General features: G+C 40.3%; 1 protein-coding gene across 1 annotated transcript in view; it reads right to left on the bottom strand.

Moving 5' to 3' along the window:
• Positions 1-21,327, bottom strand: part of GRM3 (glutamate metabotropic receptor 3) — a 322,057-nt gene that overhangs the window by 167,087 nt on the left and 133,643 nt on the right. The gene's annotated exons all lie outside the window — the stretch shown is intronic.

Genomic DNA, 21,327 nt, shown 5'->3' with positions numbered 1-21,327 from the left:
TCGCTGAAAAGTTGTTCAGTGAAGGACTGGCCCAGAGCACAACTCCCCCATCTAAGGGTGCATGTAAAGGTCCTGAATGCTGCTGCCACGACGTCCTAAAAAGAGTTGAAAAGTTGGAAGAGATCATCCGGCATCTCCTAAAACGGGAAAACATCAAGTGACACTGAGACTTGTCAAACCTCCAGCAATCAATGCTCTTACATTCATTAAACCTAGGAAGGCCTTTTGCTTTTATTGATGGAAAGATTACAGTAACCTTGCTCTCATGTGACAAAAACACCTCCACTGTTGTCTTTTTTTTTTTTTTTTTTCTCCATCTTTCTTGTCGGCCTTTTGGCAGAGACTGAGATTACAGGTTGCAGAGTTATTCTCACTGTTTGTAATGTATGCACATCCCTTTCATGTGACGTGAAAAGAGAACTAGTTATAGGTTTTAGGGAAAATGCTGTTTATCTTACAAGAAGTGTCTAAGGACTACGGGGGTTAATTAACAAGGGAACTGCAGGTTTTAGATTAAACAAGATAAACTAGTTAAATTGGCCTGGAAAATGTTTACAAATCTTCTATTTTGGACCAATATCTGCGGTCCGTTTTATAACAGGCCGCTCTAAACATAACCCCTACAACTCTGTTTATTAAACAGCTAAATGTAGCGGATATATTGTAGTGCCGTACTTGTTCACCGTGGCCGGGACAGACTGTGTCCTCCTCAGCCAAGTTGATAATGTTTAATTGACATCTTTACATTGATAACCATTCTGTGTGGTAAGCTGAGAGAACTATAAATTCAGCATCATTAAATCTCCAGGGCAGTCTGCGAGTGGTGGCAAATTGCTCCCTAATTGCTTAACAAAAAAAAATAATTGCAATAGACTCTAGACAGCAACACATAGAGCTGTAGCAGATATCTTGACTAGCATTGGAAGGGACACACTCTGATTCAGGGATACAAACTTAACTAGCTCACATCAGAATGGATACTACATGTTATACAACTTAATCTTAAAGGTTGCATAATAGTACTGTTTGCCACTTATGTTTTCCTCCACTAATGTCAACATTTTGTTTAAATGTATCCAATCTTCTAGTTAAAAAAAAAAAACTCTCTGAGGATCTAAAAAAAATTGTTGCTCTACATAAAGATGGCCTAGGCTATAAGAAGATTGCCAAGACCCTGCAACAGAGCTGCAGCATGGTGGGCAAGACCATACTGCGGTTTTACATGACAGGTTCCACTCAGAACAGGCCTCGCCATGGTTGACCAAAGAAGCTGAGTGTACGTGCTCAGCGTCATATTCCGAGGTGGTCTTTTGGAAATAGACATATGAGTGCCGCCAGCATTGCTGCAGAGGTTGAAGAGGTGGGGGGTCAGCCTGTCACTGCTCAGACCATACGCCGCACACTGCATTAAATTGGTTTGCATGGCTGTCATCCCAGAAGGAAGCCTCTTCTAAAGATGATGCACAAAAAAGCCCGCAAACAGTTTGAAAAAGACAAGCAGACTAAGGACATGGATAAATGGAACCATGTCCTGTGGTCCGATGAGACTAAGATAAACACCAATGACTAATCGGCAAGTGCAATTTTTAAATAAAGATTTTTGGTTCAGATGGTGTCAAGCATGTGTGGCGGGAACCAGGTGAGGAGTACAAAGACTACAGTCAAGCATGGTTGTGGGAGTGTCATGGTCTAGGTCTGCATGAGTGCTGCCGGCACTGGGGAGCTACAGTTCATTGAGGGAACCATGATTGCCAATATGTACTGTGACATACTGAAGCAGAGCATGATCCCCTTCCTTCGGAGACTGGGCCACAGGGCAGTATTCCAACGTGATAATGACCCCAAACACACCTCCAAAACGACCACTGCCTTGCTAAAGAATCTGAAGGTAAAGGTAATGGACTGGCCAAGCATGTCACCAGACCTAAACCCTATTGAGCATCTGTGGGGCATCCTCAAATGGAAGGTGGGGGAGCTCAAGGTCTCTAACATCCACCATCTCCGTGATGTCGTCTTGGAGGAGTGGAAGAGGACTCAGTGTTGTCACATGAAAAGATATAATAAAATATTTACAAAAATGTGAGGGGTATACTCACTTTTATGAGATACTGTATATATATATATATATATAGCAAAATGATAAATCAAACTTTTAAGGGGACATTCTAGGGCATAGAAACTCGAGAAAACATGGAATGAAATGAAGGTAATATATCAAAGAAATAACTTGATTAAATATTTGAGACATTCCTAATTGTCTAGAAATAACTTGATTAAATATTTGAGACATTCCTAATTGTCTAGAAAAACTGTATATTTAGTGTATAGCTGACAAGCAATAGTTCCATTAGGGGCTCAAATCAACAAAACCAAAGGTGGCTCCGCTAGAAGCCTGCCCAAGTGTTTTACTAATTTGAAACATATTCACTGGGTGTGTTTTTATTTGATAACAGATATTTTCTTCAGCATTCTTTTCTTCTTTTTCTATTATTTTGAACAACGTTATTCCTTTTTCATATTCCTTATTCACCCATTTTGGAGTGAGAGGTACTCCTTTACATTTTGATTTATGGTATATCATTTGCGGGGTTTTACACTAAACATAGGTATTGTCAGGTTTTTATTTGAATTGCTACCTTATATTCTCAGATCTTCTTAGTTTCTGCTCTTTTTTTCTTTTTGTTTTCAAGGAAAGATATTTTAAAACACATAACAGTAATGGGTAGATTTCTTTCTTTTCATTTAACCTTCTTGATGATTTAAACTGGAACTACTCTGTTACTTAACACAGAAAGGGTTAACTGAAGCACATCTATTCAAGTGATAACCTGGAGGTTTTTATTCAGAGTGTTAGAAACATTAAGTAGAACATACTGATAAAAGAATAAGTGTGCTATGAAGTGAAAGTTACCTAAAGGCAAACAGGTTCTGTCAAGTGTGAAATCACAATTAACATAGCAAGTGTTTTGTAAGTGAGCAGAAGCTGCTGCAAATTACATTCTGCTATTAGCTCAGTTCAGTCCTGCATTGAACAGATTATGACTGCTGGACCACAACTTGTATTGCAGTAACATTAATAAAACATAATTGATTGCATCCAAACTGCACCTCATGTTTTGTATTTTAAATTGCTTGTGTGGTTTGGCATGTTTTCTCTTTGCTGTCTATGGATGCCTCCAGCTATTCTGTGTGATTGCTTTGCTACATAATATTCAACAAGTTTGCAAACATTACAAAGATATAAAACAGTTGATGTACATTTTTGTGGAAAGAGAATACACAAAACCTGTAAATAGACTTCAACCTCATTATTGTCATCTAGTGCGTAACTAACTGAGACTGCTATTGGACTCCAGTTCACATCATGACCCATGAGTTCCAGATCATTATATCTCCATGCTCTGCTCTGTGCCTCCTCACCTGCTTGAGGGAGCTTTGTGGTCTGCAACTCTATCAGATGCTTCTTGATGACTCAGGACATGCCACTGCCAGTGCTCTGAGACATTAATTTATCCCTGGACTGCAATGGAGCTCTTAAAGTGTTCTGACCTTCATATTGGTGCAGTCCACAGTGTTCCTCATTGAACTTCCAGGAATCCTGCAAAAGAATGGACTCCACTGGTCACCGGTTATTTCACCCTCTCCTGCTAAAAGGCAAGCAGGAAGGGATCCACACACACTCAAATATTATAGACACAACACTCACAGTCACACTCAGACTTACCTACAAACACAACACTCAGACTCTTCCACATACAGAATTCAGTCACTACACACAGTCTCAAACACTCAACCTTCAAGCACTCACACACTTACAAGACTCAAAGAAACAGAGTGCAGACCTCTAGGAGAGGCCCCAATCTGGCAAACTTGCTAGGGTCTAGGGCAATCTTAATCCACCTCTGTTTGTTTCCATACCAATAGTTCATAGTTAACAGATCTTTCTAGTTCTAATATTAATTCTTAGCTCAACAAGTACTCAGATATCAGTATTACCTATGAATTACACTTTTTTTCTCTTTCAGAAATTGAAATGGATTCTTACAGGAACACTCCCAACAGCATACCAGCTTCAGCTCATTAATGTTGCTCTGGGGCCAGGAGTGTGTGAGTATTGTTTTAACGTCATTTCTTAATTCATTATGCAACAATTTACCTCAGGAGTGGGTCCTCTGATGTCTGACACAGATGTCCCTCAAGCTACTTCCTCTCTGCCTCCGCAGTATGAGGAAGATTTCGCTGCATGGCTGTTGATAGCCTGAGTGTGTCATCTGTGTTGGGCTACTTTGGGGTTAAACAGTTACAAAAACAGTCATGCCCCTTTGTCAATTTCAGTGAGTTGAAAATCTTATTAGAGTGGCAGTGTTTCTTTAAAAAGGTTCTGGTCTCATTAGATGTACCTTGTTTGGCACATACCACTGATGGAAAGACAATGCCATATACCATATAGTAATACAAAAAAAAATATTTACACAAACTTTGGATTCTAAATTAAGGAATGATCAAGCTGTCAAACTTTCAAGTTGGAGAATATATTATTTCTTTATTGGCTAAAACCGACTGGAGAGAAAGCTTTCAAGACCACTTACTGGGTTTGCTCTCAAGTCAGACTGAAGAAGTCTAGAAACCTATACTTTATGGCAGCATGCTTAGTCAATAAACATTTCACCTTTACTCCAATATCACAGTGAGATAACACATTCTTTTTCTATGGCACTTTATAAATGTAGGCTATGGTATCTGGAAATGACAATTTATTCAAGAAAGATGGTACTTGGGAGTAAAGAACACAAAGCAAGACAGATGTAATAATTCATTAGACAAGGTTATAATCAGTAATACATGTCTTGGATATTATAACCTTGTAGCTAGAATAATTAGATCATGTATGATCTTTGAAATGTCTTTAATGTTTGAAGAAGGGTGTCAAGTTCTCATTTTCAGGACATATATAGACATAATATTGGTGGAATTAATTCTTGGCAGAGAAATGTGTCCCTCTTCAAGCTGGTAAAAATGGAGGTAGTTGAGGATTTATGGAGTAAATTTTGTTTTGCAATGCAAACAAAAGTAAAAATATGTATATACAGTTTTGGCAATGAATGGGTAAATCAGTTCAATAACAATTAAGATAACTATAACACTGTCTTAATCCATTTTAATCCCATTACTATTTCACATACCTCTAGTTCTCTTTTTTTATACTGAAGAAGATCTAATTCAAGAAGATCTAATTTTTTCTCAGAAAAATTATGTGTTCAAGTTATGATGGTGGCAAGGTATATGAGTATGGTTTTCACTCGTTGGAGGTCATCATACATATAAATCTGCTGTAAAAATGTTCTTCAACAAAATTATCTTAGAGCTCTTGCTTTTTTTGCTGAATATCATGGTTGAAAATAAAATCACTCCACAAACTGAAGAAATAGAGAGTGACGCCTCTAAATTAATTCAACTGAATCACAGTTATATGGTACCAATATGTTTAAAGTTGTTTGTTTATACTTTGTACTATTGTGTACCTGGGCCATAGGGAGAAGAGTGGGGGTGAAAGGGTGTGTGACTGTTTTTAGTGCTGGTTTGTCTTGGATTTTATTAATGGGATGGGGAGGTAGGTGAACAAGTAAGGTAATAGGTATTAGGTAGAGATTTAATGAGGGATAAGCGTTAGAATTTGGAGGGGCGATAACAATGAGAGATGAAATATTAGGAGGGGAGGGGAAAAGGAAGGAAAAAGTAGTTAATGGATGCTGTGACATCTGTTAAAATATGAAGTGAGATAAATTGTTTAAAAAAAGAAAAGTGAGAGGGACAATACTTGTTTTTTGTTTTTCTCTCTCTTTTGTTTATATATGTAAATAAGCTCAGACTTGTAGTGTTGTGTAATATTTTTGCCTTGGCTTGATCAAAATGTAAAAATTAAAAGCAGAATAAATAAAAAAACAACATAATATATAAATATAGATTTTTTTTAATGCTCCTATATTGGTTAGTTTTTCTCACTTGATCTGTGAACCAAATGGTGAAAAACTGCTATCGCAAAATATATACATAATAGTTATATTACTTATATATTTAGCAATACATGGATTGGCCAATTTTGCTTTCTTTTTATGTCATTCGTTTCCTGAATCAGTTTTTCGGTACTGAAATTCTGCTGAGCTGAACTGACATATGGACGAAATTTGACTATTCCTTTAAATGTATTTTTTTTCGTTGAAAAAATGGTTCGGCCAAACCAAATATTCTCGTTGTGCACATGTTTAAAAATATAAAAATATGGATTTTTTACTACTCCTCCTTTTTTCTCCTCTATTGCATGCTTCTTCTCAATTGATCTATGAAACAATTGGAGAGAAAATACAACTATAATTGTACTACAAAATATATACCTAGTATTTATATGTGCATGGATAAAATCTGCCTAAACTGAAATGCCACATAGCTGCCATTTGATCCATCTTAACCAAACACATTTTTCGGACAAACCAATTTCTTTTCTTTCTGTTTTCACTTTGAGTTCCCTACAATTCTCACTTTATTGAATAACCCTGTATGTGTCACTGGCCTTCTCCCTCCTCAGCCCTTCATGAAGACAATTACACAACTGCCTCCTTGTACCGCTAGCATATAAAACATGAACATTTATCAGTCAAAGAACTATTTAGCTATTTCAAGTCATATAACTGTAGGGTAGTCATCCTTTTGTTTCAGAAAGCTTTTGGTCTCGAAACATTTCATCACCACTCTTTTGTCTTTATGTTTGCTTTAAGTTGACGTCTCTCTGCAGGAACGAAGGCTGAACAATGTAAAGGATTTTACATAGAACAAGCTAGTAGCACAGGATTGGACAAAAGAGCTGTGTCATTTTAAAGTTCATAGAAGGATGTATAAATGTAAATATTGTGTAATATATGCATATGCACAGGCAATAGGAAACTAACCCAGTTTATACATGGGGTTGGTAGTGAATGTGTTAGTGTTTTAATTCCTTTACTTTGGAGTTAAGCACATATGCGTTTATTTTTATTTATTTTTATTTATTTTATTTTGTTGCATTCACTATAGTCTAAATAGCATCTAAGAAATGCCCATATTTGTTCCATTTGTTTATTAGTATGTGAGGGTTTATTTTAACAATCTGGCTATTTCCCAGTTCATATGCTATTGTTATTCTTGCACACAATATAATTTTAGTTTTGTATATACTGTGCATGAATGATATAAACCAGCCAGTAAGGATATAATACCTGTTTTTACTCATATTCTTGTTTCTTCTTATTATTTTTGTGTGTAACAATACAGTTATTCAATATAAGATAAAAAAAAAAAAAAGCTTCCTGTTTTCTTGGTTTATGCCTAGACAAAGACCATGTCACATTTGATTAATAGCACACGGTTAATAGCACACGGTTAGGAATTCACTGTCCTTTTATACATTGTACAATGAACATTGGAATCCACATGGGTTTAAGAACATTACAGAGAAGATATAAAATCTGAAAATAAACTGAGAAACATTCCGACTACTAAACAAGAAATAAGAAAATGTGATGCAACAGTGCTAACAGTGCTGTCATTATCTGTATAATCTGTATATTGGGTGTGTTTATATATATATATATATATATATATATATATATATATATATATATATATTTATATATTTATACACTCACACACATACAATAAATACACACACAGTATAAATATTGTGTGTGTATGTATTGTGTATGTGTATGTGTGTATATAGATATATATATATAATTCTCTTTCAGTGTTTCTTTCTCTGGCACTGCTTCTTCTCCCCAACTCCTCTGTGTTCGTGTTCCCCAAGGTTCAGCTCCTTGGTCCCCTACTGTTCTCAATCTATACTGCCTCCCTTGGTAAACTCATTAGCTCATTTGGCTTCCAATATCATTTCTATGCAGATGACACGCAAATCTACCTGTCCTCTCCTGTTCTCTCCCCGTCCCTCTTGACTAGTGTCTCTGACTGCCTCTCTGCTGTTTCTAACTGGATGGCTGCCCACTTCCTTAAACTAAACTTGACCAAAACTGAAATTCTGGTCTTTCCTCCCTCAAGTGTTGTTACTCCTGTGTGTGGCGAAACCAACCTCGCCACTGGGCCCTGGAGAAGCCTGTTTGCTAGCCTCCTACCTGCTGACTATGGCCCCTGGGTTATTTGGGGCATATTGTACTGTATATTGCTGCTACTGGCCCTTTTAACAGCATCTATGGACATATTGGGACTTTTGGGACTACTGTCCCTTTAAGACTGTGATACATATTCTAGTGTACTGCCTGTAATATTATATGTGTATTTGTGTGTTAAGTTTAACCTGGGATATGTATGCAGCATTCATCTGATTGTTCGGTAGAATCACTCCATTCATTATATTGAGTGAAACTACCGAACAACCAGACCACCCAGGAATAAGTGTGCCTCCAATTACAGTTTGCAACAATGTTGCAAACGGGTAATTGGCAATCAGTGTAATGTATTCTTTGTCCTCTGGGTGGCCGCCATTCGGGAAACAAACACGTGGCGGCGGCCATCTTAAACTACCGAACAGCGGTGTTTTGCCGTCGAGTGTCTGGAACTAAAATCGGACACTTGACTAGGCAAACACCGCTGAGACCTCCATACTTCCAGAAATTCGTATGGAAACTACCGAATGACCCGCCGTTCGGTAGAAAGAACCCCATAAACAAGGGAATTCATTCAAACCCTCTCCAGGCTCTATAACACAGGCAATTCGCCTGTTTTCATTCCCTTGTTTGTGACCGACCGCAGGGCCAAAATGCATGGAACTGTTTTCGGATACTTTACCCCTGCGGTCGGTCAAATCTTTGGAACCCCATATCTCACGAACCATTCATCCGAATTACTTGAATTTTGGATATGTTGTCCCCCTGAATAAGGGCTATCCAGCGATGCTGGATTTAAAGGTGTACCCCCGGGTTTTGGGGTACATCCAGAACTTGGCTGAAAAAGTGTACCGGATAATTGAGTTTAATGTTATCTGAGGGGAGGGGATGTGTGGGCTGAACCATGTATGTGATTGGTTATTTTATGCCTCCCCCTGGGTGTGGCCTGTAAGTGTACAAGTGTAATAAAAGCCAGGCTGGATGAGCCAGTCCAGAGTTCCTGTTTTAACCTCAAAGTGATGTGTCGTCTCATTATTGGGGGAAGGATTTATTGTATGCTGTTCCAGTTGACTGCTAGGGGTACAAGCCTATTCGTATGGTTCCTATTCAATGGTCTACAGCATTCATATGCTTGGGAGAATTTAAAGGTTTCTTGGATTCGGTGATTATGGTGTCTGCCAGAGTGCTTGGAGTCCTCAGGAAGCACTAGGAGCATCCATTAACGGAGGTACCAAGTCGGGGTGCCAGGCGATCCGTTACATTGGTGGCAAGCGGTGGGATGGCGTCCTAGTGCGAGGTAAAGCAGCTCGGAGACACAGTACGTTTGGATTTACAAATTGAGGGCAACGCTAGCAGTCGTGCAGCGCCCCTGGGAGCAGACTAGTATGGAAGGTTCTGGCTCTGGAGATGATTGGCTGGCCGAGGTGAGGCAGCGAGTGGCCGAGTATGGGGATGATATACCCATGGAGACACGCCGGGTGATCTGGAACCAGGTCATGGCCGAGCGAAACACAAGGCTGGACCGAGAATTCCGGTTGGCGAAAGAGAGGAAGTATGCTCAGCAGCAGGAGCGTTACAGCAGCCGAGTAGAGGCTGCATCCGAGGAGGTTAGCCGTCTTTCCCTGAGGCGGCGGGAGGAACCCGAAGTGGGGGTCCTCATAGACTGGTCCTGTGAGGAACCACAACAGGCAGGTAGAGATGGGACCAAGGTCTCTCCACCGGGCCCACCGGGATGCTGGGCAGCCGGCCCAGATCCCCAGCAGCAGCCAGAGTTGCCAGGTGGGGAAGCAGGTGGCCCTTACTCACAAATGTTGAGGGGCCTCACGGATTGGTCCTGGGAAGACCCACAGATGGCAGGTGGAGATGGGACTGCGGTCTCTCTACCGGCCCTACAGGGATGCTGGGCAGTCGGCCCAGATCCCCAGCGGCAGTGTGCGTTACAGGGAGCTGAAGGTGCCGTTCTTGCTCCCCAGCGGCAGTCTACGGTGCAGGGAGAGGAGCCTGTGATCCCCTCTCCCCAGCGGTTGAAGGTGTGTAAGGGAGAGGAGTTTGTTATTCCCTCTCCCCAGCGGCAGCACAGCTCACCAAGGGGAGACAGTAAGCCCCTCACCAGCGCAGATGGGACCGTGGTCTCTGCGCCCTGCCTACAGGGAGTACAGAGGGTCAGCCCTGCTCCCCAGCGGCTGAAAGTGTGTAAGGGAGAGGAGTTTGTTACCCCCTCTCCCCAGCGGCAGCTTAGCACACCAAGGGGAGACAGTAAGCCCCACACCAGCGCAGATGGGACCGTGGTCTCTGCGCCCAAGTTACAGGGAGCTGAAGGGGCCGTCCTCCCTCCCCAGCGGCAGTGTGATTTGTTGGGAATTGGGAGCCCAGTCTCCATTCCCCAGCGGCAGTGTGAATCACAGGGAATTGGGAGCCCAGTCTCCATTCCCCAACGGCAGGCTGAGTTACAGGGGGCAGAGGTAGTTGGTCCTTCCCCCCAGCAGCAGAGTGATATGCCGGGAAGGCAGTGTGAAGTGCAGGGAGAGGAGAGCAGCGTCCTCCCTCCCCAGCGGAAGGCTGAGTTACAGGGGGCAGAGGTAGTTGGTCCTACCCCCCAGCAGCAGCATGATTGTTTGGGAATAGAGAGCCCAGTCTCTATTCCCCAGCAGCAGGACACTGAATTGGGAGGAGAGACAGTCGGTCTCCCTCCACAAAGACTGAAAGTAGGCATGGGAGAGGAGATTGTTACCACCTCTCCCCAGCGACGGATCATCGATGGGCAGAGTGTTCTAATGGGAGAGGAGCTGGTTACCACCTCTCCCCAGCGACAGCTTAATGTACCAGGGGGAGACTGTAAGCCCCACACCTGTGCAGATGGGACCGTGGTCTCTGCACTTCCAGCACAGGGGGTAGGGACGGTCGGTCCTGCCCCCCCACAACAGGGCTGTTTAGCCAAAGGGGAGACAGTCTGTCTCCAGCAGCAGAGCTGTGTAACTAAAGGGGAGACAGTCGGTCTCCAGCAGCAGAGCTGTGTAACTCAAGGGGAGACAGTCGGTCTCCAGCAGCAGAGCTGCGCAGCTAAAGGGGAGGCAGTCGGTCTCCAGCAAGGCTCCAACCAGACTACTCCCGGGGTAGTGCTGGCACCAGGGCAGAGTACCGCTGGGCTCTGCCCACTCAGCAACCCACCAAAACAGCCTACCAGTCCCCCACACAGCCATGGTGAGGCACCTGGACCTGGACAAGTTTTTCTCTTACTCAGGTGTAGTAACCATTTATTGTGGGTGGGCTGTACTGCTGTTTCTGTTTTGTGGGTGGGCTGCTGGACTAACAAGGGCACTGACCGGCAAGAGGTCAGGTACCCTGTTAGTCTGTTTGGAAAAGGGGAGAAATGTGGCGAAACCAACCTCGCCACTGGGCCCTGGAGAAGCCTGTTTGCTAGCCTCCTACCTGCTGACTATGGCCCCTGGGTTATTTGGGGCATATTGTACTGTATATTGCTGCTACTGGCCCTTTTAACAGCATCTATGGACATATTGGGACTTTTGGGACTACTGTCCCTTTAAGACTGTGATACATATTCTAGTGTACTGCCTGTAATATTATATGTGTATTTGTGTGTTAAGTTTAACCTGGGATATGTATGCAGCATTCATCTGATTGTTCGGTAGAATCACTCCATTCATTATATTGAGTGAAACTACCGAACAACCAGACCACCCAGGAATAAGTGTGCCTCCAATTACAGTTTGCAACAATGTTGCAAACGGGTAATTGGCAATCAGTGTAATGTATTCTTTGTCCTCTGGGTGGCCGCCATTCGGGAAACAAACACGTGGCGGCGGCCATCTTAAACTACCGAACAGCGGTGTTTTGCCGTCGAGTGTCTGGAACTAAAATCGGACACTTGACTAGGCAAACACCGCTGAGACCTCCATACTTCCAGAAATTCGTATGGAAACTACCGAATGACCCGCCGTTCGGTAGAAAGAACCCCATAAACAAGGGAATTCATTCAAACCCTCTCCAGGCTCTATAACACAGGCAATTCGCCTGTTTTCATTCCCTTGTTTGTGACCGACCGCAGGGCCAAAATGCATGGAACTGTTTTCGGATACTTTACCCCTGCGGTCGGTCAAATCTTTGGAACCCCATATCTCACGAACCATTCATCCGAATTACTTGAATTTTGGATATGTTGTCCCCCTGAATAAGGGCTATCCAGCGATGCTGGATTTAAAGGTGTACCCCCGGGTTTTGGGGTACATCCAGAACTTGGCTGAAAAAGTGTACCGGATAATTGAGTTTAATGTTATCTGAGGGGAGGGGATGTGTGGGCTGAACCATGTATGTGATTGGTTATTTTATGCCTCCCCCTGGGTGTGGCCTGTAAGTGTACAAGTGTAATAAAAGCCAGGCTGGATGAGCCAGTCCAGAGTTCCTGTTTTAACCTCAAAGTGATGTGTCGTCTCATTATTGGGGGAAGGATTTATTGTATGCTGTTCCAGTTGACTGCTAGGGGTACAAGCCTATTCGTATGGTTCCTATTCAATGGTCTACAGCATTCATATGCTTGGGAGAATTTAAAGGTTTCTTGGATTCGGTGATTATGGTGTCTGCCAGAGTGCTTGGAGTCCTCAGGAAGCACTAGGAGCATCCATTAACGGAGGTACCAAGTCGGGGTGCCAGGCGATCCGTTACACTGTGTCTGTCTCTTTCCAAGTCAACGGTGCTACCATCAGCTACACCACGCAGGCCTGCTGCCTAGGTGTTCTCTTTGACTCCGACCTCTCCTTCAAGCCTCATGTTCAATCTATCGCCAAATCCTGTAATTTCCATCTCAAAAACATTGCGCACATCCGCCCCTACTTAACGCCAGATGCGACTAAGGTGTTGGTCCATTCCACTGTCTTTTCTCGCCTAGACTACTGTTATCCGCTTCTCAGTGGTCTTACGTGCTCCCAACTTGCGCCGTTACAGTCCATAATGAATGCGGCAGCGAGGCTCCTCTTTCTGTCCGCCCACACCTCCCATGCCTCACCCTTCTGTCAGTCCCTACATTGACTTCCTATAAAATATAGAGCTCAATTTAAAATCCTGGTTCTTGCTTTCAAATCTCTACATAATGCTGCTCTGACCTATCTATCCTCCCTTATACACAAGTATGTTCCCTCTAGGCCCTTACGATCTGCTGAAGACTTACGTCTATCTTCTGTCTGTACTCCCTCCTCTGATGCTCGCCTTCAAGATTTCTCGAGGGCTGCACCATTCCTGTGGAACTCGCTTCCCTCCTCCGTTAGATGCTCACCCAGTCTCCACTCCTTCAAAAATCGTTAAAAACCCACTTCTTCATAAAAGTGTATCAATTAAACTGTTAATAGCTCCTGACTGATTCCTCTTCTGCAACTGTCACTAGTCTAATACTATCCTTACCTTTTTGTGTCATTTTACCCCACTCCCTCTAGTGGGGTATATTATTATTATTATTATTATTATTATCATGGTATTTATATAGCGCCATCAAATTCCGCAGCACTTTACAATGGGTGGACGAACAGACATGTAGTTATAACCAGACAAGTTAAACACACAGGAACAGAGGGGTTGAGGGCCCTGCTCAATGAGCTTACATGCTAAAGTCTAGCATGTAAGCTCATTGAGCAGGGCCCTCAATCCCTCTGTTCCTGTGTGTTTAACTTGTCTGGTTATAACTACATGTCTGTTCGTCCACCCATTGTAAAGTGCTGCGGAATTTGATGGTGCTATATAAATACCATGATAATAATAATAATAATAATAATATTAATAATTATATATGTCAGAATCAGAATTTCCTTCTTGTTATGTTATATTTTTTAATGTCTACACCCCCTTAAATTTTTTCTCCCTCCTGTTATCTCTAGGATTACCCATATGATTATGTTGTATGTATTGTATTTAGTGAGTCTCCATATGTTACATTTAGTGTTAATAAGCTAGTCCTGGTTGTAAATAAAGAATCTAGTAGTAGTTCCATTAGTAACTCTGTGTCTTACTTGGTACTTTCAGGAATTCCAATAGCAGATTTTAGACCTGTCTTCAGGCTGCAGTGTTGCCTGTTTGTGGGAACCTGCTATTGAGTTTGGGGGTCTGTAGGTAAAGTGCTGGTCAAGAGCCAAAAGCGTCTTTGTAAAGATGGTATCAGGAGCTATCAAGAAATATGTGTACTGCATCAGGAAAAACTCCAATCTGAAAATAGAGAGGGAGGAGGAGGAGGAAAAATGTGGGAGATAGATACTGGGGAGATAAAAGATGATTTGACCAGGAAGGAGGAAGAATAGAATGAAAAGAAAAGATGGAAGGAGGAAATTCAGGGAAACAGTCTTTCTCTCTAGACTGTACTTATGGAAAAATCAAGAAGTTTGGTCAACTCACATCTAAAAGAGCTTCAAGCCAGGGAGTCCAGACTCCATAGAAGTGGTAGGTTCTGTCCATAATGAGAGCTGTCATTTTCCCCTTGGTAAAAATGTACACAATTTTATATTCTAGATTTCCCTTCCAGATTTTCACTACAATAAGTCCAACAGCTGTAAATATTGTGTGGAATGTATCAGGTACACATGGTACAAACAGGTACAATCTGGATGCAGTTTTACAGCAATTCTCCCTCTATAAATGGTGACTTTACATGAAGTGTGGAAAATGTCTGCCATTCTATAGGATCTAGAGATTCTCCAAATTAAGTTTTCCATATTACAATGAAGCATTTGTGGGAGGGAAATATCACCACCATTAAGTCAGGTTAAACCATTAAAGCATCGATATAGTCATCCATTCACAGTTGACCTTGTAAGAGGTTCAAACCTCAATGAGGATAGCCATTATGTAAGAAAGCAATTCATGGCTTTATCGAAGGCTAACAATTCCTAAACTGACATGTCATGGGGCTCTGCTGGTACCATCAAGGGATTGGGTTTATTGAGCAATGTTAGGTCCTTAATCCCTTTTGCCATATCAAAAAAATATAAATACCACACTTAAGCATATGAATTATGTCTAAATGAAGACAACAATTGGTATAAATAAGTATCATAAGTTTATTACTATAGATAGAAAAATTGTGAATAAGTAAAAAAAAAGACTAATGAATATACAGAAGGGTGCAAAAAAATAAAATAAAAGCAGACCGGATGTCTGGTCTGACATATGATCCTAATATGGATGAACACAATCCTTATATACGTCTATTGTATAAATATCCTATATACATATATACAGCAGTGAAATTGAAAATCAGTCTGGTGGATCCACCAAGTATAGAGACACTCCATGTGAAAAAGAACTCCATTCTTTGTGTAGAAATCTGTACAGAGATTGATGACAAAAAAAAGGAAAAAAAAAAGACAAAATTGAGCAAATAAATGAATAAAAAGAAAAAAAGTTGACAAAATTAAAAACAATAGAAAAAATGGCAAAGTTTCTCAGTAGAAAAATTGGATGTATACAAAATATGGTTGGAGCTCACCAGATGACTGAATAGTTTTTCTGTGGGTAAATCAAATGAATAGGTGAAATGAAGATTGAGACAGTTCGTATCAATTCCATTGAATGTCTGTAGTTGAAGGTAATCAGGGTATATGAGATGTGGCATCGATTATCATCATACCTTCAACTATAGACATTCAATAGAATTGATATGAACTGGCACAATCGTCATTACCCACAGAACAACTATTCAGTCATCTGTTGAGATCCAACCATATTTTCTATACTTCTGTTTTTTCTACTGAGAGACTTTGGCATTGTTTCTATTTTTTTTTTCTATTGTTGCACTAGGAGTAGATTAAAGAGACAATCCATGAGGTCAAAATCCTTCCCCATGTTGCATGATTGAAGCATCACCCCTGGAAGATTTGTATATAGCTGATGCCAAATTGAGCATTTCCTAATATAAGCAAGTCCATCCCTCCCTTGACAAAGCTGACCTGATGTGGGTGAAATAGGTAGAGCACTAAAGGATCCATATTATAGCATATAAATTAGAGTTTCCATCAGCAATCCTCCCTTGAATCCAAGAGACCACACCGTATTTAGACAAATTCATAAAGCAGAATTTATATTTTTATGTACATCAAATTCCATCCTATCTTGACATCAGTGATAAGCTGGGAGCACTGGAAATACCAAAGCGCTATTTTTTCTTGGGCATTTTTTCCATTATTTTGTCCACATAGTAGAGTGTGTGATTATCATCTCAGAAAATGGAAATACATTTTTGGAATCGGTAATGAAAAATCAATTAGTTTGAGAAATAAATTACTACTGTTATTAAATGAAAAAAACAGCAATCATTTGTTAAAGTTGGTTCTCCATTTTACATTTAATGCATTTTACTAGTACATCTGTGACAACTTACACACTGAGACAAAGACAACACAGAGAACTAATTTAAAAATACTAATTTATGTATAATATAAAGAGAAGCAGTAAAACACGTTTATAAGGTATCACTGAGGAGATGCCAAAACAAGAGACTGCATACACGAAAGATTATAAAGTTTCTGACCATGGCGGATTCAATGCAGTTTATTGCAGGACCTAACAGAAATCATATATGAAAAGCTGATGAGGGATAAGAGCATTATAGTACAATGGGTGGACTAACAGACACGTAATTGTAACCAGACAAGTTGGACGCACAGGAACAGAGGGATTGAGGGCCCTGCTCAATGAGCTTACATGCTAGAGGGAGTGGGGTATAGTGACACAAAAGGGTATAAGTTGGGGTAATTAAGTAGTTTGCTAGAAAAGTATTAAATGAGAAATTAGTAGGTTATTTTTGACATTTGCAGGGGAGGAGTCATGGGGGTGGGATGAAAACCTGTTAACAGTTTAAATGGTATTCAACCTGAAGAAGTGTGTTTTCAAAGATTTTTTTAAGGAGTGGAGACTGGGTGAAAGTCTAATGGAGAAGGGAAGGGAGTTCCACAGAAAAGGTGCAGCCCTGGAGAAGTCTTGAAGGTGAGCATCAGATGTGGGAGTACGGACAGATCATAGATGTAGGTCTTCAGCAGGGTACTTGTGTATAAGGGAGGATAGGTAGGTAGGTTAGAGCAGCATTATGTAGGGACTTGTAAGCAAGCACCAGAATCTTAAATTGATTGGCTGGAAGCTAGTGCAGGCGGACAGAAAAAATTAGCCTCGCCACCGCATTCATTATAGATTGAATAGGTGCAAGCTGGGAACACGTAAGACTACTGAGAAGAGGATTGCAGTAGTCAAGGCAAGAGAGAAAAATGGCGTGGTGTTAAATAGGGGCGGATGCGAGCTATGTTTTTCAAATGGAAGCGGCAGGATTTGGCGATCGATTGGACATGAGGGGTGAAGGAGAAGTCAGAGTCAAAGAGAACACCTAGGCAGCGAGCCTGTGATTTAGAGGTGATGGTGGTGCCGTTGACTTGGAGAGAGTAGCAACACGGGAGTAGCAACTCTTGAGGGAGGAAAGACCAGAAGTTCTATTTTGGACAGGTTGAGTTTAAGGAAGTGAGCAGCCATCCAGTTGGAAATCGCACAGAGCACCAGAATCTTAAATTGATTGACTGGAAGCCAATGTGAAACTGAAAGGGAGGGGGGAAGTGTGGGAGGCGCAGGCATGAAGTGAAGGAAGTGAGCAGCCATCCAATTTGAAATTTCACAGAGGCAATCAGAGACACGAGTCAAAATGGGCGGAGAGAGATCAGGAGAGGAGAGGTAGATTTGTGTGTCATCTGCATATAAATGATAATGGAAGCCTAAAGAGCTGATGAGTTTACCAAAGGATGTAGTATAGATAGAGAACAGCAGGGGACCAAGGACAGAACCTTGGGGAATGCCAATTGAGAGAGGTTGTGGAGAAGAGGCAGAGCCAAAGAAAGAATTACTGAAAAAGCGCTGGGAGATGTAGGAGGTAAATTGTAATGAAATTTACAAAGGAAAAAAATGACTTGGTGTTGTCATTCGGGCTTGTCACGATTTAGATAGTCTGAGCATGAAGACTTATTTTTCCCTTCCAGCAAATATTATGTTTTGAGATTACAAGTTAGTTTGAAGTTAATTGTTTTTTGATTGGAAATATAAAATGTGTTTTAATTAACTGAAAGCAAATGTGGTCTATTATACATTATAAAATTATTATTTTAATATGTTTAAATCAAACAGAATCTGACAGGAAAACAAAACTAAATGAACATTTACTTTGCCAAATGTTCTATCTAGTTCTATCTAATTTTATTTTATTCATAAATGGGGAGTTTAAACTGTTTTTAAACGCTGGAGTTGCAATGTAATTCAAACCAATCTGTAATTCAAACCAATCATTCTTAGATCATCTAGTACATATTAAACAACAATAATCATCTGGTATTTATAACTGGTAAAATAACACTATTTACAAAACATGCATTCTAGGCAGGACTGCCATCAGAACCTTTGAGGCCTCACACAAAACCATTGACAATACACACTCTAAGACACGCATATGTAAACATACAAACACTCACTCACTCACTCCCAGATACACACAAAAATGCATATTCCTAGCAAAAAACTAAGAAACACATACATACACACACATCACACATTTGTAACTAAACACCTGCACACACATGTGTTCCCAGGCAACCACACACAAATTGATATGTATTCCTAAATATACAGATGCAGAGTTTCAGACCTACACAGATGATTACTCATGGAGACACAGACACATTCTCAGATGTACGTACGCAAACACACAAGAAGACATATGCATACATATACTCACTCCAAGACATGAAGGAACAAAGGTCACTGCTGTAAACACACAGATACATGCTGCCATACTCACACATATGCATTTATAAAAATATATTCATATATGTTTCAGCCACCCTCATGTTTTTCTAACCTTCTCCGTGCAGGAGGTGGCATCTCTAGTGGGCAGCTACCATTGCTCTATGCACAACACTCTTTCAGTATTGGAAAACATTGATATAACATACTTACTCATCATTGCCTGTGCACAAATGGAAAGGTAGTTTTCAGTACAATCTGAAATTTCTATCTCTTCAACCAAACCATGTAGCATCACAATGACGAAAGTGGGGAAACTCTGCTTAGGCAGTCTCATTACCATAATAATGTCTATATCCCAAACTTCAACACTAACGTTAGGTACAAATACAATAAGTGACTAAACCATACTCCAGTCTTCGATAAGATTAACACTAGTTTTCAGGTTTTGTGAAAAGATGCAGGTGGGATGAAAAGTAGTACAAACTAAAATGTATCTTTATACAATATATATAACCACAAATAATGTTTCGAATTCATTAAAGCTGGTAAAAGTAATGTTACTTTGAACAATTTCTACCTACTTCTAAGTTCTATAGGAGAGATTCCCATAATGACATACAGTAATCCACATGTACGCATGTTTACCCATGTTTATTAATAATCTACCAAACAAATTGGATAACCCCAAAACCCTGGACTGTGCACAGTTCTTAAAACGTATCTTTCACTTTTGCAAAGACCCTGAAAGGAGATATTTCAATTTCGCATCCCGTGGCCATGGGGTGCAGTCAAAGATAGGTTTTACTTACCTAAATCTGTTCCTCTTCATCTGGGAGATCCTCTTCAGCTCCTCGAGATTCATCTGCCAAGATCTTCATCGGTAATGCACTCTCGCACATTGTGAATGTACAACACGTACATGTAGGGCCCTGTGAAACTGTGGGCGCCTCTATAGATCATGTCTTGTAAAGAGCAAGATGATGCCTGAATGCCATGCCCATCACTTGTGATTGCTGCTGGCACTGGACAAAAGATGATGGTGGAACCAAACCTTTTGTAAAATGTTGCCAACCTTAGACTTTTCTTTAAGACAAAGTAGCGTCTATTTTGTTTTATGGAATTTTTGGATTCTGTTTAAATTTATGTGAAATATAAAGGCAGTCAGCCTTAGTATTTCATAAAGATTATATCTTTATGAAATACCAAGAAGTGATAAAACTGCTTTCAGGCATGCATACAAACATCCACATACACACACACAAATGCCCAATATTTAGCACCACAATCAATTTATTATACAGTTGACAAAATTTTAAAGTCCTATATGCCGAATCATAAAGTCTTACGTGCTAAGAGGATATTAACTACAAATTCAATAGTTAACTACTAAATATAATACAGCACAGCTCCTTGTATGACCATTAACCTGCACTGTTACTAAATGCACAGAAATCACCATAAAACCATTTTTTAAATTTTTTTTTTGTTCAGCCCCTCTGTGTCTTCATTGAAGCACTTTCTATGAATGTAAATGTTTTATCAGTATGAGCAACCATGTTTCAGTCCAGTGACTATGATCATTAGAATTCAACTCTAATGCATTTTTGGGATGTGCTGCAGCTGCCTCTGTACATGCTTTGCATTATTATACAGCACTTTGTAGTTCAAAAAGTATTTGTGATGCTTTTTAAACAATCAGGCTTAAGCTAACAGAGCTGACAAAAGTGCAGGGCTGTTAGAGTGTCCACAGGCTACCCAAGCCTAAAGTGTATCATCTGCACATCCAAAATTCTACATCAGTGGGCCAATATAAAAGGTGAAATCAATGTATGCCAGTTATTCAAATACAATAAAATCTCCCTTCAGCTACATTTGGGATAATGTTCAGTGAATCAAAGTAGCAAATTTTATTATACAGAGGACACATCCAAATATATATCACCAATACCTTCTCCTTCAATAATTCTTTATAGCGCAGTCCATTAATTTCTCTACTTTATAATGCTAGACTTTTTTCAAACTAAACTCCATCTTTTTTTTTTTTAGTTTTGAATGCCCTTAGCACAAACTCTACATTTAACAAAGCCCTAACCCAATCAATTAATTTAAAAATACAAGTATTAGGATAAAATAATGCAATCTTAAGGTTGTACAGACTTTAATTAATCCCTTAACCTTTTGTCTCCTGGTTTATCCTAATAGCACCAAAAGCTCTTAATTGCATTATTTTCCAGTATATAACCTTACATCAGTAATCTCAGCCAATCAAAGCAGTCTAATTGTGAAAAATAGTAATATGGAATGTTAATTCTGCATTATCAATACATCTGGGGTGAGGGCAGTCTCTGGATGTTGTGAATAGACTAATTTTATTGTCCAATAGCTTCTAAACAGTTAGACAACATGG

Source organism: Pelobates fuscus, chromosome 3 (genome assembly GCF_036172605.1).
Source record: "Pelobates fuscus isolate aPelFus1 chromosome 3, aPelFus1.pri, whole genome shotgun sequence".
NCBI classification, from domain to species: Eukaryota; Metazoa; Chordata; class Amphibia; order Anura; family Pelobatidae; genus Pelobates; species Pelobates fuscus.
Note: the sequence above shows the minus strand (reverse complement) of the source record. Positions and strands in the feature narration are given on the sequence as shown.